Consider the following 20,559-nt stretch of genomic DNA (forward strand, 5'->3'; position numbering starts at 1 on the left):
GCAACTGGCAGCAACTGACAGGTATATATAAAAAAAAAAAACCCTGCACCCCCAAAAAGTTGCTGATCAGCACAGATATACTGATCAGCACAAAAGGCGGGGTAGCAGACACAAAATATAGCACTCTCTATCACTCTCTGTCACTCTCTGTCACTATCTCTCTCTATCTCTCACTCTCTATCACTCTCTATCACTCTCTATCACTCTCTATCACTCTCTGTCACTATCTGTCCCTATCTCTCACGATCTGTGACTCTATGACACTGCTGCAGCAGCACACACAGAAGTCACAAGATCCAGGAAGTATCCAGCTGCTGGCAGCACGCTACCAGCGGTGATCAGCGGTGATCAGGTAAGTTTCAGGCAAGGATCAGGTATGTATCACGACAGATTGGCACGGTGACCGCTCTGCACGCAATTCCAGACCGGAATGGCGTCTGCAGCGCAGTCACCGTTAGTTTAAATCACGCGCCTTGGCTGTGATTGGTCCGTGGGTCCCACGGACCAATCACAGCCTTGGGGGCAGGTGGGGTGAGGTGTCGTCGTCACCGATGACCCCCTCATGCCCCCTGACGCCCGGCGGTGATTGACACCTGTGTTACCGAGCGTCTAATTCGCCAGTAACACAGGAAAACGCTGTGAATGGCTGTTCACACTGAACAGCCAATCACAGCGATCGCCGACGGGGGGGCGGCATCGCCGCCCCCCCTGGGCATGCAGGGACATGTCTGCTGTCAGGGACAGCAGACATCGTCCCTCTGTCACTGCGTCTCGAGACGCAGTGGCACTTTGAAGTCATGACGTATATATACGTCATGTGTCGGGAAGTACATCCCGGCCATGACGTATATATACGTCAAATGTCGGGAAGGGGTTAAAGATAGGTTGAACTAGATGGACTGACAGCTTTTTTCAACCTCACAAACTATGTCACTATGGGTGGGATGCACTAACACAAAAATGCAGTAAAACCCCCATTATGAGGGTTTTTGCTGCATTTTCGTATGCTCTGACCCCCCTTTGTCAGGTCAGCGTTGCGCAGGGAATCGTCAGCAAAAGCTGGTGATATCCTGCAGAAGCCTATGGGCTTCTCTCTGCAGTGCTGTGTGAAGAGCCCTCCCAGCATGCCCTACGCCATCCCAAGGGACTCCCGGGTCAGCCCCTGAAGTCCAGCGCCATAGCCGCATTGCAAGGGACATCTCTTATCACAAGGGCTGTCCTTTGCTTTACTAATTGGATATGTTAGTGCATAGTGCATTAGTAAAAATGTGGTAGCCGGCAGAGAAGCGGGAAAACGGGCGGAGGATGTTAGAACATCCCTCCCTATGTCACTATGAGTCAGTCATGCCAATGACATTGCCTACAGGACTACTTCCGATCCTGATTGAGGCAATTGATGTTGAGGGTGTGGATTGAATTCGCTTAGGTGTCCCACAGACTAATACGGCAGACAGGGCACCTGTTTCATGCCACCCCAGAACCACAGTATGTCCGTCCAGTACACTCTCCAGTCTACACTCGGGACATTCATGTGGGTCCGGTTCTCGAATGAATAGTCTGTGAAGATGAGGATGTATACACTGATGGAGGTGAGGAATTGGAGGATGAGGACTACATCTTGCCTTTGTAGATATAGTTTGTGCAGGGAAAGATCATTGGCAGCTTGTTTTGTGGGGGCCTAGACAAACCAATAATTTCAGCCACAAGTGTGGCAGTCCCTGTCGCTGAAATGATTGGTTTGTTAAACTGTGCATGTTCTGTTTATACAATAAGGGACATTGCTTTTCTTTATATTATGTGGACTTTTTTGGCATAGTTTATAAAAATATCCTGTCTGCCACTGCAGTGCTATGTGTTTGTGCCACCCACTTCTGTCGCTTAGTCATCCAGCTACTTTGGTGCAACCTTTTGGCCTAAAATCAATATTGTGAGCTGTTAGATGTTCAGAATAGACTGGAAATGAGTGGAACTTAATGATTTGAGGTTATTAATACTGTAGGAAACACCCCCCCCCCCCCAAACTCTGTAATTTTAGCTGATTTTATGATTTTTTTTCCAAAAAAGTCCAGATCCAAAACCAATGTTGCACACCCCTACTTCTTAATACTTTTAACAGTGGCATATTTATAATGGGTAGAATGTGCAAAATGCACCCATTTTTTAATACTTACCCCTCCGGAGTTCTGTAATGAAAGCAGTAGCACTGCCAGAAACGCCCCTAAAAAATGGCCGCAGTACTATTTTTCGGGATTTATGGCATGCGTAGTAATTGGAGCCCTCTAGTGCTCAGACTCTACTAGGCTGTACACTAATGTGGTGCTGTCGTAGTGGGCGGAAGATAGGAGGGGTCCCAGAGGAGGCTACACGCATGCCTCCTACTCTCTAAAAGTGCCTCTGACTTTTACTCTAGGGCTTTCTTCAAAGGTACCCTCTCCCCAGCTGCCTGCTTTATAGCTGATGGGGAAGGTGACTGTTGGTTATGATATGCCATGTGTGGATGAGCTTCTATGGATAGTAAGATTAATGATGACTGTGAGATGCCACCACATGTAGAATCGTAATACCTAACTTCTAGGTTTCCTCTTACTTGTTCATGTGCAGTTTGGAGTATTCCTAATTTCCACATCATACTATCTTACAAAACCATACAGTACTATCTATTCTTGTAACTGACCTTGAGAGAGATAAATCAAACCTTCGAAAGAAGACAAAATGTTGAGCCATAGCCTATAGCAACCAATCAGGTAGTATATACCATTTCATAGAATGTACTAAAAAAAAAATACAGCTAGAATGTGATTGGTTGCTATGGGCAACGCCTCTAATGGCCTCCTTCAGAAGTTTTCATAAATCTCCCAAAGTATCTAAGGTTTTGCCTATTGTCTCTGACCTCACTGTACAATTGGATAATTCTGCTGTACCTTTCTGTCCTCTTGGGTCTGTGATTTGGAATCCACTAACAGTAATGTGTATAAATACTGCTTTGTGTGCAGCACTGTTTGTGCTCTCTATCCTACTGCAGTTACACACTGAAGCTTTTGTCTTATTCCACTCTCTGGAAATAATTTCAGAGGAATTCCTGATACCACAAGAGACTGTGTTTATGCAGAGCTTGGTTAATATGTCCCTGCTAGAGTCTATAGTGGGTGAACCTTTTTTGGCCTGTGTAATATCGGAATGTCCAGAAAGTAAGATTAATAGGCCTCTGTAATTAACTTTTACCATTGTAATTTGCTGTTTCACCCTCCCGGGTTGCACTTTGGAATACCTTCTGCCATGTACTTACTGTACTGTAGCTACAGACTTGTGTACTGTTTTTAGCTATGTAATGTGTCTACTGAGCCTTGCCTTGACCCTTTTATTATGTTATCAAGGTACTGTACTGAGAATCTGAGTTGTCTGTTGCAGCTTAGATACCAGTCTGATTCAGTGAAAACACTTCTAGAGGAATATGTTAGGACTATTTTACACCACATGCGATAAACCCATTAAATGTGAATACTGAAACATGTATATGGTCCACCAGGTAATAGTGGGACACAACAGTAGTAACAAATCACTAAACACGTATTATTAATGCATATAGACAAAACATTACAGACATGACAAAACACACACATACTGTATATATATTAGAGATGTGCGGGCTCGGATATCAGAGATCCGAGCCCCCACGGACGTCATCATTCCGAGCCCGATTCCGAGCAGCGCTCGGAGATTCCCGCCTGACTCGGTCCGTCCGCGTGATTAGAACGTCATCTCCCGGCGTCGGATTTCGCGAGGCTTTATAAGCAGCTGCCGCGCCCCCGCCATCTTCACTCCAGTTAAGTAGTGGGTTGGGAGAGGGTGTGTTGGTGCTGCTGCTGGGGCTTAAACTTGAGCTTGTCCTTGAGCTTTTGCAATCGCTGGTGCTGTCTCTCAGTGCTGCTGTGTAGTAGTCTAACTGTGTACTTGTAGTACTACTGTCTCCTCTGTGCGGTCTACCTCTGGTGTGCTGTGCTGCCTGTAATTGATTATTTTATTTGCTGGGGCTGTCTCCCTCAGTGCTGCTGTGTACTCTGTTCTCAGCTTAGGACAACAGTCTAACTGTGTACTTGTAGTACTACTGTCTCCTCTGTGCGGTCTACCTCTGGTGAACTGTGCTGTAATTAATTATTTTATTTGCTAGGGCTGTCTCCCTCAGTGCTGCTGTGTACTATGTTCTCCTCTGCTTAGGAGAACAGTCTAACTGTGTACCTGCCTGTAGTACTGTCTCCTCTGTGCTGGGGCATACCTCTGGTGCTGTGCTGTGCCATTTATTATATATATAATTATTAATTAATTATATTAAATATAAATATATATATAGTCCACTGGTGCTGCACTGCTGCCTGCACTGAATCTGCCAGTCTGGCGGTCTGTGGTCTGGGGCTCACTGGCTAATAAATAATTAAATACTGCCTGCCTAATAAATAATTAAATACTGCCGTATATCTCTACCTTTGTGGTCTGGGGCTCACTGCCTATACTGCCGTATGTACCGTCTGGTCTGGGGCTCACTGGCTAATAAATAATTAAATACTGCTGTATATCTCTACCTTTGTGGTCTGGGGCTCACTGGCTATACTGCCGTATGTACCGTCTGGTCTGGGGCTCACTGGCTAATAAATAATTAAATACTGCCTGCCTAATAAATAATTAAATACTGCCGTATATCTCTACCTTTGTGGTCTGGGGGTCACTGGCTATACTGCCGTATGTACCGTCTGGTCTGGGGCTCACTGGTTAATAAATAATTAAATACTGCCTGCCTAATAAATAATTAAATACTGCCGTATATCTCTACCTTTGTGGTCTGGGGCTCACTGCCTATACTGCCGTATGTACCGTCTGGTCTGGGGCTCACTGGCTAATAAATAATTAAATACTGCCGTATATCTCTACCTTTGTGGTCTGGGGCTCACTGGCTATACTGCCGTATGTACCGTCTGGTCTGGGGCTCACTGGCTAATAAATAATTAAATACTGCCTGCCTAATAAATAATTAAATACTGCCGTATATCTCTACCTTTGTGGTCTGGGGGTCACTGGCTATACTGCCGTATGTACCGTCTGGTCTGGGGCTCACTGGTTAATAAATAATTAAATACTGCCTGCCTAATAAATAATTAAATACTGCCGTATATCTCTACCTTTGTGGTCTGGGGCTCACTGCCTATACTGCCGTATGTACCGTCTGGTCTGGGGCTCACTGGCTAATAAATAATTAAATACTGCCGTATATCTCTACCTTTGTGGTCTGGGGCTCACTGGCTATACTGCCGTATGTACCGTCTGGTCTGGGGCTCACTGCCTAATAAATAATTAAATACTGCCGTATATCTCTACCTTTGTGGTCTGGGGCTCACTGCCTAATACTGATGTATCTGTATAACTGCCTGCTGGTGCATACCCACTGACATATATTAATTGCACTCCAGTGGCGCTGTTCTGTGACATAACTCCGCTGCAGTGCCACTCTTACATGAGCCACGTGTTTGGGCCGCACACTTGTGTGGCTTAGCATAGTTATCCAGCTACCTCGGTGCAACCTTTTGTCCTAAAAACAATATTGTAAGGTGTGAGCTGTTCAGAATAGACTGTAAATGAGTGGAAATGAATGTTATTGAGGTTAATATAGCGTAGGAGCAAAAAAAACACCCAAATTCTGCGATTTTAGCAGTTTTTATGCTTTTTAACAAAAAAATCAGAACCCAAAACCCAAAAAATCCAAACACAAAACACTTAGGAGGTGTTTTGCCAAAACCCATTAGAACCCAAAACCTCAAGGTAATCAGAACCCAAAACCCAAAACCTGAAAAGTGGCCGGTGCACATCTCTAATATATATATATATATATATATATATTGTTATATAATATATATATATATATATATATAATTTTTTGGGATTGATGTATATATTATGCATTTGTTTAAGATGTTTTTATCAGAGAAAACTCTGTTTTTATAGCATTTATGTTGTACTATTCAGTGGTGATGCAATTTGCCCAATAGAGCTTGCCATTGACTGTGTGCCGTGGCTCCCTGGGGTGCCTCGGGACACATGCAGGAGTGCCCTAGGTTGGTGGTCCAGGACCAACACAAATTGATAATGGTTAATTATTTATGAGCAAAACCAGTGCTGGTGGCTGCCAATCATAAAATGTGTACAAGCAAAAGCAAATCCTACCCTTTACCACATAACTGACTCTAAGAATCGCATTTAAACCCAAACTAATTGATTTTTGGGGGGGCCTAGGGGTGCCATGAAAAAATTCTCATAGTCTAGTGTGCCGTGATTAAAAAAAGATTGGGAACCCCTGATATAGTGTATAAATGCACTGTATTATTATAGAAAATATACAACTGTAAGTTCCAAATCACTGTGTTTCACAACTAATTCCTCGTCATGTAAACCACTCGAGCAGGGTTTCTACCCTAAAAAATATAGAAAGCGTATTATTACTATTCAGCCCAGGATGGGCTACCATGTTTAAACCAAAAATCCATCTTGATTCCAATTTCTTGGGGATGGTTACCTAATCACCTCCTCTGGTTAATGGGGAGACCCAGTCAATTATGCGACATTTCAGCAAAGATACCTGATGATTAGCTCTCCGGTTTGTCCGTCAATGACAGAGCTTGGCAAATTGAGTTTCTGTGGTTTGCCATTTGATCTCTAAATTTACAGGCAGTCATGTAGGCAAGCCCTCATGGGCATGGAAGCAGGTACACCACAAAATCTAGCAAGCAGTGTAACTTATATCAGATGCAAATTAGTGTGCCACTGTGGGGCTGGGGGAAGGTGGCACCATTGGCCATTGAGCAGCATGTCACACACCTGATTTTTGTGTCATAAACCAGGTGTTATCCTTGGGCATGGATTCCTTGCAGGATGAATAAGTAATTGCTTAATGTTTATTTAACACCTAAATGCCATCATGAGCGGATCAAATCTGTCCATCCGTAAATTGAGTATCGGATTTATTCATCGGCCAGTGAATTTTATCTGACTTGGCCCTTTGTGCAGATACTCCATTGCATTGGGTAATGAACACCATAGGGTTAGTATATTTTGCTGGTGTTGAGGCTGCTCGTTACGTGCTTTGATGAGGCATCCTTTAATAGTCCTACATTTGTACCAACATGCCAATAAACATTCCTTCATCTCTGTTAGTTGGACCTCTGCTGTTGTTGTGTCCATATTGTTGACTAATGACATGCATAAATTGCTAAATTGGTAAGCTATTTTTTAAGCTAGGCAGGTGATTACCGACTGCAGGTTATTTGGTATTATGGTCGGTATCTTTTCCTGAAGAGGGTTGTATTAAATCTACTCCTCTTTATTGGATGCTTTCACATAAAAAATTGCAAATTTCCAGTGAAGCGAACTGTGCTTTCAAGATTATCTACTTATATAGCATTCTGTCAAAGTCCTCCTCGGTGCCTCTCCAGACCATGAAAACATTGTCAATAAAGCATTTACAGCGTGCAATCATCTTTAGGCATCCATATTTAGGCATATTTCTAGACTCATAGTCATACATGAATATACTTGCATACATAGGGACTAAATTTGAGCCCATTGCTGTGCCCGCAACCTTAATTTAGTACTTGTTATCATACATGAAGTGATTGTGTCTAAAGATCAATTCCAATAATTCTAAAATCATTGGGATCAGTCTCCCACTTTAATCATTGGTAGACAAAAGTGTCCTTACAGGGTATCATCTGCTAAGCCATCAAGCAGTTTGATCTTATCTTATCTAGAAAGTCGCCTGTGTCCTTAAGAATACTCAGAATACAACCAGTTAACTCCTGTAGAAAACTGTCAATGAAAATAGCCAAAGGCTGCAGGACTGACGCTCTGGCAGAGATTATAGGCCTGCCAGGTGGGTCAGTCAGGGTCTTATGCACCTTTGGGAGCATATACAGTATAGGACGTACATAATAGTCAACTTTCATATATTTGCAAATGGAATCTGCCAATTTACCGTGATTAACTGCCAGGTCAATCACCTCATCAACCAAGTTTGTAATTAATTTAGTTTGTTCTATAGTGGTCTGAGCTAGTTTTGTTTTTCTGAAATAGATGTTTTACACACAATGTTTAGTTTAAAAATAGCGTTTCTACAATAGATAAATAAATGTAATGCCAGGCACAAAAGTATATAGGAGCACAGCTGCAAAACACAGGCTCACATCTTAAACTTATACATACAGAAATTCAAAAACAGCTTACAGCTTTTAGAGCCACAAGTATTGGTTATATTAACAGATAGACAAAAGGTGATGAGGTCACATCTTTGGGTTTGTCTATTGGTCAGTAGATGAAAGGCATTTTGGGTAGCTGGCTGCTGGTTGAATGGCAGTCTGCTCTTTTGTCCACATTCATGATGCTGAATACAGGCCCGCCTAAATTAATGCTTCCATACATTTCCTATTAATTATAAATAGCATTTCTATCTTTATTAATAACTTTAAAACTTAACAAGCTATCATAATATAAATTATGACATCATTTATACAATGGCATAAGAACTACATCGATACTAAACATTACTAATCTAAGGCATTCTGTCATTGAATAACCATATTGTGTATGGTCAGGGCCATTACAGATATATAGGCAGAGATACAGATGACTACTGATGTAATGTGTTTAACCTGGAAACAGTGAACATATTGAACAAAGAAATTCTGTGGAAGAAGACAGTAATTGACATGTATGGAATTTTTGCGGTGCACAGTTCATAAGGACTGTGAATCAAATGTAGCACTCAGAATCCAACATAGTTTTATTCAAAGCATGAGCAAGAAGAGAAAAATATAACACACACAGCCCAACAGCCATTTGAACTGCACATTGCCCCTGAGGAAACCTGCAATGTTCAGTTGAAACGTGTGTTTTTTTTCTCTTCATGCTTTCAATAAAGCATTGGATTCTGAGTGCTGGTTCTTTTGCTTTTCCTACTGAAGGAGGGCGAGTGGCACAGCCACTTGTAATGTAGCTGTATGGGTACCCGTGCACAAAAATAGACAGGCATTGCCTGATAAATATACGTTTATGGTATTGAAATCTTGCTTATTATAAACCTGACAAATTGTTCTGAAAATGTTGTTGTGCGTCTGCTGTTCCTATATATATAGCAATTTTGGTTGAAGCAGGCACTCACCATAGACCATCGGTTGTAGTTGAGACCAGATTTATTTCACAAATGTAGTCAACGTTTCGGTCCTCACAGGGACCTTTGTCAAGACAGGAACAAGTCAAATCAAGGACCTCGAACACCAGGCAGTGTGACAGTTTCACACTGCCGGGTGTTCCTGGTCCTTGAAACGTCGACTGCATTTATGAAATAAATCTTGTCTCAACTACAACCGATGGTCTATGGTGAGTGCCTTCTTCAACCGAAATTGCTATATTTGGGACATTATTTCCTCTAAAGCATAGCACCACAAAGTCCGCAAGAAATGAATAGAGTGCGGTTCTTCAATTCTAATATATATATATATATATATATATATATTAGTATTATTAACCCTCTCAAAATATTTTCATCTTAGATTAGCTGTGTCATTTCACTAAATCAGTGGAACAGGTTCCCGCCCCTCCGGCTTTTTTTGCTTGAATACAAGACACACACACAGGGTAGTATCTGCTTATACAATTCTAAATAAGGACTCATCACGGACGTGTAATGGTCAGCATTACTGCCTTACAGCACTGAGGTCATGGGTTCAATACCCACCATGGCCCTAACTGTGCGGAGTTTGTATATTCTCCCCGTGTTTGCGTAGGTTTACTACGGGTACTCCGGTTTCCTCCCACAATCCAAAAATATACTGGTAGGTTAATTGGCTTCCCAAAAAAATTAACCCTAGAATGTGTGTGTGCGTGTACATGTGGTAGGGAATATAAATTGTAAGCTCCACTGAGGCAGGGACTGATGGGAATTTTGAACTATACTCTGTAGAGCGCTTCGGAAATTGTATGCGCTATATAAGAAACTGTTAATAAATAAAAAATTAACATTCACACAGATACAGTATACAGTATACCAGTGGTGGTCAACCTGTGGCTCTTGAGCCTCATTCGGCTCTCCCCCTTGTAAAGTGCGGCTCCTGCTCCCACTGCTGCTCGCCGCCCACCGTCTGTCCCAGTCCCTCCTGCTGCCGGTTCCCTGAATCCCTTAACCTTCTGAGGGGAGGAGAGCGTGCATCGCGCATCTCTCCTACCCCTTACTGTGCATCCTTGTGACTGGGCCATCCGCCAATCAGAGCTCGTGGGCCAGCAGCCAATCAGGAGCCGGCCAGCGAGCTTTGATTGGTGGGCAGCCCAGTCACAGGGAAGTGAGGGGAAGGAGACGCGCGGTGTGCTGTGCTCTCCTCCCATCGGTGACATGACAGGAGGACTGCAGGGAGACACCAGACTGTCCTCTCCCCGCTTGGCAGCAGCAGCAACAATGGTGAGTGCTGCTGTTGGGAAATTTGCACTGTGGGGGCATAGCAGTTTGTGGCACTGTGGGGGCATAGCAGTTTGTGGCACTGTGGGGGCATAGCAGTTTGTGGCACTGTGGGGGCATACCAGCTTTTTGGCACTGTGGGGGCATACCCGGCACCGTGTGGTGCATACCTGGCACCGTGGGGGGCATATGTGTATCTGGCACTATTGGGGGCATATGTATATATGGCACAGCACTATTGGAGGCATATTTGTATCACACCCACCCAAGGGGTCAACATAGACTACGCCCCTTTTTTGGCGCATGCGCCTTTGGCGCGCGCATGATGTCAGCTCTTTAGCTTGACTACCGATATTTTTCGGCTCTTTACCTCTGACTGGTTGGCCACCCCTGCAGTATACAGTATATGAAAAGTATTCCACTGAGCTGCTGAAACACCTCAGACACATGCAGTGATTTCCTATGGAAAGTCCTACCAGTCAGTCACAGACACTACAGGTAGTCCCATTGGGAGGTGTTTCTTCCCTCTGGGACTGCCAGACAGGGAAGTGATAAGCAGAGAGATGGCTTTATATAAGAAGCCACACCCTGATTTATCATTCAGCCCAATATGGATTCTATGGGCTGCAGCGGATGCAGTCCAGGCAGTGACGTAACTACTGTAAGGCAACCCCTGCTGCCGCTTGGGGAAGCAAGCATCAGCGGGGTCTGTGTGGGCACCAGTCCCAGCAGCGCACATCATGAGACTCATGCCACAAGGTAGTGCTCCTTGGTTAAAGCTTTACACAGCAGCCAATAGGCACTGTGTATAGCCTTAATCAATGGGACCGCTCCCTTGCGGTGGACAATACCTTGCTGGAGTCACCCATGTACTGTTTGTGCCTCCCTCCATGCCCTGAGTATTGCAATAAGCATGTAACCCGTGGCAATGAGCATGTGACCGCATGTAACCCCTGGCAACAAGCATGTAACCCTTGGCAATTAGTAAGAAACCCCTGGCAATGAGCATGTAGGAAACAAAATATATAATTAATGGGGGGGGGGGGGGGGGGCGCTAGAGACTTTTTTGGCTTGGAGGAGAAAAATTTCAAGTTACACCACTGAGTCCAGGGGTGGGATGTCTGTGCATGCACCTGTCCCAGCACCTTATATATCCGCTATGCAGGTGCTGGGACCCGGGGCTGGCAGCTGTTTCTCCATGGCACCGGGGTGGCGGCAGCCCCCCTGCTTAAAGTAAGAAAGTGCCACTGCCGCTCAATCTTATGTATTAATAGGATACTGCAATGTTCACATTTACTAACACAGTCAAGGCCACATCTTGAACACACATTTGTGTGTCTGACATACAGTACATTTGATACAGAAACACTGTTGTTTTTGAGTAGTATCTGTTGAGATAAGAGCAACAGAATATTTACCTACTGTATACATTTGAAACACAAAACCCAACTCTAAATAACATCCTATAATACATAGGGACAGATTTATTAGACTTGGTGACACAGTGGCCAGATCAGCTCATAACTGTCACTTTTCAAACCAGCCTGTGACTTAACATTTTGGAGCTGATTGGCTAGTGCGTTATCACCTTCCACTTTATCACTTCACCAGGCTTAATACATCTGCCCCATAGTATCTTATAGTACTAAGTTCATGATTATCAGAGGTACAGTAAGGACCATGGGCCTGATTCAGCCGTGATCGCTGAACTGCGAATCTTCAGTGATCAGGTAGCTGCCACCCCGTCCATGTGCACAAATATGAAGCTGATTGCAGCTATGTGAAGAGGGGGACATTCATTTGGAATCACAACTATTGAATGAATCCCCCCCCCCCCCTTGTGTACACCGCTGCCTAAGGTGAGAGTTCTCAGCACTGCGACATCTGTGGGGAGATCGGGACCGCTGATGACATCAGTGTTTCTTCCTCCCAATGGCCAGGAGCCACTTGCGTTTTCTGGGGCACGCCCTGCTACCTGAAAACAACAGTCAGCTGCTCACAAACTGCCACCGGCTGTCAATCAGTCAGTGTACAGCCTGTGATCACAGGAGGCTGTGATAGCGCGGAGGGCTGCGTGGTCGTCCGATAATCAATTGGGCTGAGTGGTACTCCGATAATGGTTTGGGCTGCAAATTCCCAGCCCAGTGAACGGGGCTGAATTAGCCCATATTTCTGCCTTTACAAATATAAATCCTCACTAAATGCTTCCATACCATGGCACAGTTTAGGAAAATTGAAATTGTATCTGCATCTCTCATCCAAGTAGAATTTAAGCTATTGCCCTGAACTATATATCATGTAGACTGTATTTAGCGTCCCGCTGTGCCTTTCAATGGGGCGTACAGAATAGATGTCAGGTATGCATAAAAAATAGCTTCCCTGATAAATCACAACCTTATGCCCAACAGTTTTAGTGTTAGAATTCCTAAAACTTGTTAAAGTTTACTTACACGCATTATTTGCAGCAATTAGAAGTGAGTGAGGTGATTTCGCTTGATTTAACATCCTAAATTGTGAACAGAACTGTGTTAAACTTTAAATTATAAAAATAGTCTATAATTTTTTTTTTTAACCCTTTGAGTGCAAACATTGCTGTGAGATAAAATGCCAAAAAAATGCCAGCGTCACTCATGCCGACTGTTCTATTTTTGGCAGCAATATTTCACTAAACTACAATTAACTGACTTGGCTGTATCTGCAGTTATTTATACTAATAGAACAGGCATTTTAGGCATTTAGGCCGATATCCAATCAGCCGCTGTAATCTACCCTGGCTAATTAACTCACACGGGGCTGTCTAATTGTTCCCGCTGCCCGCACTTATCTGCGATTTGAGGCAGGAGAAACCAAATCTGGGATAAGCAGACTTTTTCTTTACGCAGGAAAAGGATGGCTAATTGTATAGCGTGAAAAAAATCATTGATAATAAACTTAAAACTCTCATTTTAAGTGCCTTAAATTTATTTTGCCTCTAATTGGTCCCCCCATAGTGTGTCTATTATGGAATAAAATCATACTTGCTTTCTATTCCAGAATGTCTGTCAGACTCCTGAATTTTGGGGTGCTATACCAGGTTTATGGCAACACTATGGGGGTGCGGACAGAGCCAGATTAAGGTCTAAATGGGCCTGGAGCTGAAAATGATCAAGGGCCTATTATGCGCAATAATGTGGGGGGCGTGACCAGTGTTCTGGTTGGGTGGTCTGCTCATGGGTGTGTCTTTATTTGTGTAAATGCTTTCAACTAATTATATATGCCTGGAAAAGGCAGGGGGCTGGCATAAGAAAAATGCATGGAGATATATTGGCAGGTGCCCTCCAAAGGTACACCCGCAGGATGCCGATGTCCTCAGATACTTGCGGGGTGAGGCGGCACTCCAGTCATAAAAAAAATACTGAAAGCCGAAACTTTGTAGACAACATTTCAGCACCTTTTATGTGGTCACCTAAAGTTACCACACCGTATACCCCTTATACAAATCATGTAACACAATAGTAACCCCCTTATACTGTACTTGCCTCTTATATATTATGACATATGGAATGAGCCAAAATTCACACCGATTGAGCCAAAATTCACACTATGGCAAACAGATTGAGTCAAAATTCACGTTATGCCACACAGATTAAGGCAAAATTCACATTTTGCGACATGGATTGAGCCAAAATGCACACTATACCAGGCATGTCCAAACAGTGGCCCTCCTGCTGTTGTGAAACTACATGTCCCAGCATGCCTTGACATAGTTTTAGCATTCCCTAATAGCAAAACTGTGGAAATGCATGGTGGGACTTGTAGTTTCACAACAGCTGGAGGGCCATAGTTTGGACATGCCTGCACTATACCAAACAGATTGAGCAAAAATGCACAATATGCTCCATAAACAGGGGCATTTGGCGTGCATTAAAAATTGACACCATAATGCCCATTACATGTTAAGCCACACACCATAATGTCCATTAGGTATTATGCCAAACACCATAATGCCTATTAAAAATGATGCTACATAAGTGTTGCTTACCTACATGTTCATTGCCAGGGGTTCGATGCTCATTGCCAGGGGTTCCATGCTCGTTGCCATGTGGGATTACATGCTCATTGCCAAGGGGGAATACATGCTCGCGGTAACTGGGGGACAGCCACCGCGGGGCAGAAATGACAGCCATTGACAGCAGGGCCAGATTAAAGCAGGGGCAAAAGGGGTCAGTACCCATGGGCCCCCTCAACCTAGGGGCCCCCTGTGGTTGGCATGTATTTTTAACAAAAACATTATTATTATTTTTTTTAGCTAAAGGTTTTGTGCATGGGTAGTGCTGCAGCTTCACCTATCTGCCAAGTGACATTGATTAATGGTGCTGAGCATCGGGAGCCAAGGCACACTGACTGCACAAGTGTGCAGTGCATTACTGGGAGTTGACTAAGTCCCATGACACTTTGCACAAGAAGGCAGAAGCTGAGAGGTTTATGCTGAGCTCTGATTGGTAGAGCTCATTACATGCTTCTCAGGCCTATGGAGGACAGCAGCAGCAGCCTAGTCATGGGAGGGTTTTTAATCAGAGGCACTGTGAGGTCTCCTACAGTCTTACAGAGTAAGCAGTTACCCATTGACCAAGTTTATACTGTCTTTACTCTGTGTTTTGACAGTATAATATTCTCTCATGCAATTTGTGGCCAGTAATGACAAGTGCAAGGGGGTCCCCCTGTCTAAAGTGCCCCGGGCCCCCCGAAGGCTTAATATGGCACTGATTGACAGCCGGGCAGAGAGCAGGGGGCTGCCCGGCTGTATTTAGAGCACTGCATGTCCTGGCTATTGAAATAATACCCCTTTCACACCAGAAAATGCAGGGACTTACCCGGGAATATGATCCCAGGATCATGCAAGGACATTCTCGGACTGGCCCCTTTTACACCAGCCTAATCCCTGCATTTTCTGGTGTGAGGGGGAGAGAAAACCACCACCGCCCCCTTTAAACAAACAGGTATATCTTCGGAACCACCTGACCCATTTAAATGTAGGCTTCGAATGATTTTGGTCCAGTGAAACTGGGCCATTTGGTTCCAGAGAATTCTGACCTCAAACAACATGAACAGCCATGAAATTACATTTTAGAAATGAAAAAAAAAATGTGGTTTACCCACAATATCTCTAGAACCAATGAACCCATATGGACCAGGTATCAGATTGAAGGCCCAGCGATTTGGGTTCGACTGAGATCAACCTCGAGCTTCTGTAATGCCGGAGTGGGAACTGACAGCCGTTGGAACCGGGTGGAGGTCGGAATTAGCGGGTCCCATGTTATCCTATGGGGACAACGTTCCAGGTTTGCCTGGCGGTATCTCTGGTTCCCGGGGGGCTAGCAACACGGGGCTGGGCTCGTTGGAAAGCCCTGACCCTCAGCTACAAAATTAGCCTATTTGGAGAGTGGGCCTGGAGCTGTAGCTCCATCAGGTCCATTGTTAATCCGGCCCTGGGTGCGGAGGGTGCAGAGGTTGTGGGCTGCATCCAGGTGTTGCCTACCAAGGGGATATACAAAGGTGCCCACTCCTCTTCAGTGAGAGAAGCCAGGTGCTACCCTGTGAGATAGCGTCCGGCACTTGTCTCCTCTCACTGTGTAGGAGCCAGCACTGGACTCAGGGAACCCCTGACAAAATGGTGGCTCAGACCTCGTCCCTACATGCGGGGCCACACCCCTGAGCCATGAGACCACACCCATTTTTGATGCGCAGACATTAAATGCACCCCACCTGGTGTTACCAAAATGAGTGACACCTCTGCTGCCACTGCACATCACTGCGCACTGACATCATTCATTGTGAATCACAACACTTTACAGTGTCTGCAAGGCTGTGATGAACTGTTTCACAACACTGCACTCCGCCAGTATCTACCTGCACAGAGTCCCACAACCATCAGGATTCTGGCTATAGGATCTAGATTGACTGGGCCTGATATGCAAACTTCATGAGTTCTCTATCCAGATGTAAAGTAAGAATGGTATGGATTCATTTAACATTACTGTTGCAGACATCATATCTTTATGGTGACCTGTAGCATTTTTCAACTCATTTAGCGAAAACTCCAGTTATTTTTAGTATAGCTCAAGTTCATCAAAAATGCATTTACAGCTGTGTCAACATTGCAATTGTCATACATTAAACCCAGATGTTTCACTTGCCTTACATATTGCTGCTGTGATGAAGGATTAAATAGTTATGGAGCTACATGGGTGCCGGATGACTGCCGGACAGCACCAACATCGGAATCCTGACTGTTTAAATGCCCGGCAGTGGGAATCTCGGCTAACAGGGGCTATTCTCCCTTGTGGGGGTCCACAATCCCCATCGAGCACGGAAGGGACTTCTTTGCGCTAACCCCCTGTCGGACCACCATACCACAGGTACATACTGTATACTGGACTCTGCTTTGTTCATTGTTTACCATTGTTTACCAACATCAGCAAAGTAAAGGTGGGCATACATCGAGCCGATTTGGTCCGATTTCGGCCAATTGCAATCAATCGGCCCGTTAAATTGTACCAAATAGTTTCTTCATGACATGGCGTCGGGTCCGATGCACGGTCCTGTGCGTATCGGACCCCGCCCCAGGGGTTGGACCGGCGGGACATAAGATCCGTCGCAATCGGTGGGGCGGGCGCAGTGCTGGGGCGGGCGGCGGTGACCAGAATGATCATCAGTGTCCACTGTGTCCAGCGCCGTAGCGGGCGGGCAGCAGCCGCGGCAATTACAACTTTAGAATAACATGTCAAATGACTGCCCGGCTAATGATTGGCTGAGATGGAGCACTCTCAGACAATCAGTGGCCTCCCTCCGCGGCCGCTGTTTGCCTGAGAGTGCTCTATCTCAGCCAATCAAAAGCCAGAGAGTCATTTGACACATTATTTTAAAGATGTAATAGCTGCCGCTGCCCGCCCGCTACAGCGCTGGACAGTGGAGGCTGATGGTCACCACTCTACGCATCTGATAATGCTGCTGCCCCATGCTTCCTCTCCAGCCGGCCACTCATTTCAGAGTCGCCGCCGCCGCCGCCCGCCCCCACTGCTCCTTACCGCCCTGCAGCTCCCTGTTATTTTTTTTACATGTGATAAATCGCATGCGATTTATCACATGTAAAAAAATGGCACATCTAGTCCTAAATCGTATGTGAGTCTCCCGGGGAGCTGCCGGGCGGCTCGGAGGAGAATTGGGTCCGACTTGTCCTTAGGACAAGTCGGCTCTATGTATGGGGGCCTTTACTCTGTATTTGTATTTACTTTGATAAGGACAAATTAATTATTTCCCTGAAGTTTATATGTAGTACACATTGTTGCCCTATTATAGCATTTGAATTTATATACGGAATAATACCCATCTGGCTAATACAGATACAGCCTGGTATATTTTTGCCTCCTATTTCATTGTCTTGTATGAATACAGGTTCAGCTGCGTGCAACATGTTTCATATGTGTTTACTCAATTTGACTTCAAATAAATCCACAATATTTGTATGACAGCTTTGATCTCACTACAATAAATAATTTACATACAAGTCCTATTCTAGGTGACACAAAAGGCCAGCTTTATTGAGAGAGCATGCCATTCTGCCTGTCCTCATGTCAATGCATTTAAGTTGTAGTTATTACTGATAATTGTAAAATGTCTACTACAATGTTTAATTAGAGCAGCAAAGCACATGGCAGCAGCAAAGCACATGGCAGACAGAACAGTTTTTTTTTTTTATAAAAAATATTTTTAAAATTTATAATGCTGTACCCCTAGTCTGCAGCACACCACACACACAGACATGGCAGTCCTCATACTGCTATGTTCCCATTATGAAGAACACTCCAGCAACACCTCAAATTATATTGGTACACTGGTAATTACCTATTTCTTGACCATTATGGTTTTCTAGGTAGGGATTTGCATACAATAATGGTACCGTGTGTATGGGCACCTCAAGAACCCTAAACACAGGTAGATAACAAAATGAAAAACACTGGAGGGTTTCAAGGTGCAAGGGAAACAGGGAAGCAGCTCAATAATATCTAAAAACTTGTTCAACCCAAAAACAAGTAAAGACAATACAATGCAAGAAAAACATTTTTTAAGATATATCCAGAGCGCTGTCTGCATCAGATTTTCTTTCTTCTCCAATTCTCACCAGATGATAATATGTGAAAAGAAGGATAAGAATTCAATGTGTAGGATTATCACTTTGTGCTTTTAAAAAGGGGATAGATATAACTTGAACGAGACGTACCACACTCACAATAAAGAGTGTGTGTTGAAACTCATAAAGGTATCTTTAGTGATGTTGATAGCTTTCACCAAAATGCACTGAGTGTTTGAAGAGTTTTTAAATGTACATTTTTCACTCACTCAAAAAACAAAGATGAATACATATAGCGGTTACAAATATGCGTACTGATAACTCACAATTCACAGGGAGGTTTTCGAACACATCTGGGTATCTTTATCTTGAAATTCCAAACGACCAAATGATGATAAGTTGAATAAAAACCTTTAATAATAATAATCTTTCTAAAATGTATCAAACTTGGGTTACACTGTAACAACGATTTAAAAGGCAATTGGATAATCTGAGACTCTCTACACCAACAAGGAAGACCATCTGGATAAGTCTTAAATGTTAGGGAGTCCACCACATAAATACCTCAAATAAGTGTCCAGAGATAACAAAAAGTAGTCCAAAAGAGTGCAAGTCCAGAGAGCCACCAATGTGTTTCGATTTCCAATATTTATCGAGGCCTTGACAAAGATTGGAAATCGAAATGCGTTGGATTCTTGCTCCTTCAATCACCATTCCTAATGATAACAGAATGTAATAAGATCTGTGTGTGGCTAGAAATATTTGTTTCTAAAATAAAAAAGCAGTTTTAGAAGAAATTACCTTAATACCACTGCAGTATGGCTGTACGTCTGGAGAAAAGTAGATGCCCAGTGGCTGCTGACCAACAATTCTATCACTCTGCAGGACACCGGCCAGCTACACTCATAGGAATCAGCTGTTCAACCTGACTGCTGAACACTTTGTACTTTTCAATTCGGCCTCCTGTGTGTGTTGCCAAACTAGATACAAATCGAAAGGTTTGACGATCAGATTAAAAGTTCGGATCTCCGCATGTGTATTCAATCAAACGTCTACTATAGGAACCGATTTTGCTAAAGATCTTAGGTATTCACATTCTAATTATACATTAATCTGAACCTACAACAATTTCTAACGCTTACTATTTTTAAAAAGTTCTATTTCTAACTACTTTAAAAACATATTTTACCTATATACATTACTATATGGTAGATTTGTTTTCAAACTTTTAAATTGTATTTGTTTGGATGCATATTCTTTAATAGGTTTGGTGTGGAAGACATTTACGGTATAATTTGGGAATGGAGTGGCAGCCAGGCTTACCGGTTGACAACCTCAGGCATATGTTAGAAGATGAAGAAGAAATAAAACATCCCTGTTAGTAACAATTCAGTTTCTGATTATGTCTGTCTATTTTCCTATATGATAAAAAAGTACATACGCAGACACATGACCTAAGGGTAAACACATGGACCTGTTTCCACTACATCGGGGTCCAGTTACAGTAAAAAAAACCAGATGTTTGCCTAAATATATGTTTTTCAATATACTTTTGTAATGATTTCTGAATATTTGTAATACTGTCCAATAAAATGTACATCAGAAAGAGGTATGTTCTCCTGACTGACATTGTGTACAATCAAGAACACACTTATTCCCAATGATTATCCTCAACAGTGCGATTGTGTATGCAACTGCCAAAAGAAGCATTGAGTCATATGTTGATCAATTAAGCCCACAAGAAAAGCACCTACACTCACTTCTAAGCATCACTAAAATATACCTAAAATGCACCTGCACTCACGCCTAAGCACCACTAAAATGATAGAATTCCTTTATTGGTCTCACAATGGCGAAATTTACAAAAAAAGCACCTACACCTAGGGGCAGACCCAGAAGAAAGAGAGAGAAGGAGAATGGAGAGAAAGAAAGGGAGACAGTGAGAAGAGTGAGATAAGGAGCA

The sequence above is a fragment of the Crinia signifera genome, chromosome 5, assembly GCF_055691185.1.
Source record: "Crinia signifera chromosome 5, ASM5569118v1, whole genome shotgun sequence".
In the NCBI taxonomy this organism is placed as follows: Eukaryota; Metazoa; Chordata; class Amphibia; order Anura; family Myobatrachidae; genus Crinia; species Crinia signifera.